The sequence below is a fragment of the Suricata suricatta genome, chromosome 1 (assembly GCF_006229205.1).
Source record: "Suricata suricatta isolate VVHF042 chromosome 1, meerkat_22Aug2017_6uvM2_HiC, whole genome shotgun sequence".
NCBI lineage: Eukaryota > Metazoa > Chordata > Mammalia > Carnivora > Herpestidae > Suricata > Suricata suricatta.
Genome location: NC_043700.1, coordinates 150402055 through 150404158, shown reverse-complemented (window position 1 = coordinate 150404158; position 2104 = coordinate 150402055).

The following is a 2104-nucleotide window of genomic DNA, read 5'->3' as shown; positions in this document are numbered from 1 at the left end:
CATGGCTGGGCGTGCAGGCGGCGGGAGCGCGAGTGAGCCGCGTCCCGCAGGCTGACGCTTTAAACCCCGCGCCCCGCCCGGCGGGGCCGCGGGAACCACACCCCAGGGCGGTGAGAGCGCGGCCGCCCCGCCCGCGCCGCGCCTCCCGGACCGCCGGGCTCCAGCGCGCCCCTATCGGCGGGGCGGGGCAGGGCATCCGCGCGGGCTCGAGGAGGTCGGTCTCCGAAGCTTCCCACTACTCCGGGCCCTCGAGGTCGCCCCCAAGGACAGAGGCTCCCCCACCCTCTGGTTCCTCGCGTCTCTTAGCCCAGTTACACTTATTAACGATGGCAGATTTGCGACTACCCTACGTATAATCTATTAAATTCTCCCTGGACCTGGGAGACCTGAGTACTAATTACTCTGAGGTTTGAGAAGCTCATTTAACAACTCGTGTTCAAAAGTCCACGGGGTGAGGGGGCGCCTGGATGGCTCAGGAGGTTGCGCATCTGACTCTGCTTGTCCTTGGGAGCACGGAGCCTGTCTGGGATTCTCATTCTCTCAATCTCTCTCAATCTCTCTCGCTCTCGCTCTCTGCCTCCCCCGCTGCCCCGTCTCTCAAAATAAATATTAAAAAACAAAAACAAAAAACTCCACATAGGGATTAGAGTCCCTCTTGGCCACAGGCCCGGTGTAGCCTTGGGTGCCAGGCTAAGAGGACTAATCATTGCCAACCACTCCTCTTTGGGGAACCTCATTAATTAACTCCTCCTCCAGTGCTTTTTTTAACGCCAAATCAAGTTTCAAGTGTGAGTACTGAATCCACGAGAGAGCTATTTCACTGTTTCATTGTACTAAATTGTGTTGGATCACCATCAAACTTCTCCAGACCACAGGACACAGCTGGGTGTGCCACAGAGGCACCTGAAGCAGTTTCACCAGTATCCCACAAGGTTTTTGATATAAACGCCCGACATTTCCTCCTCAGCCTTTCTGTAAAGTGCTCTGCAAACTTAACCTTAAAGCCTCTTTTTCTGAGAGTATGCCCTTCAAATCCCTCCTATTCATTTAAATTGTTTACATTTTTATTGAATATACAACATTGCAATGTGCATGATTCTGCGTGTCCTTTTAGTCCTTTAGAGCTCTTTTTCCTCCGCAGAAATCCAAGGATTTGTAGCATTGCTAACTCAAAGTGTGTGGTTCATGATACCACTAGTGATATATGACTGTCATTCTCCCCAGCCTTACTAGCACTATTGTAAGCTTTTTTGGAAATTAAATAATCATGAAATTTATTTGGGGAATAAAAAACCAAGCACCTTCCTATCCAGAAAACCTAGTACTGTTTTTTGGCCTTTCTTTAGAAATATTCTAGAAAAGTGGCACTTTTTTTTAAAAGGTCATATGTTGACATGACCATTTTTTAAAAAGTTTTTTTCATTGTGTTTTTTTCTTCTATTTTTTTTTGAGAAAGAGAGAAAGATGGTGTAAGCGGGGGAGGGGCAGAGAGAGAGGGAGATACAGAATCCAAAGTGGGCTCCAGGCCCTGAGTTGTCAGCAAAGAGCCCAACTTGAGGCTCGAACTCATGTTCAGTGAGAGCGTGACCTAAGCCAAAGCCTTATGCTTCACTGACTGAGGCCTCCAGGCGCTGCAGCATGATCATTGTTTATAAAAGGATGAAAAGTCTTTGGAGTAGAGTTTTCCTAAATATTCTTGCCTCTGTCCCACTGTAAGAGATATAGTTTACATGACCTGGAATAGAGTCCCAAATTGAAACAAATGCAGAGTGTTCTTTGAAATTTCCTGTTATGTTGCAACATTATGAACTCACTGGTAAAGGTCCACTAAGTTGATGATGACCCACTATGACTGTTGGTCATAGTTTTAGTTTCCCCAGAAGCTGACCCTGAGAAAAGGATTCCAGTGCAAGTAGTTTACCTGAGAGGCCACATGAGGACGCACCAGTTGCATTGGGTTTGGTGATGGAGGTGTTCGGAGTGGGCAGAAAGGGAAGACAGACAATAAAGGTACTTACCGAGTTAGCTCCCAGGTAGGCTGTGCACTAGACAAAGACTTTGGGCTCTACGGGCGGGTGGGTGGGTGGGAGGGCATCCGGGCACT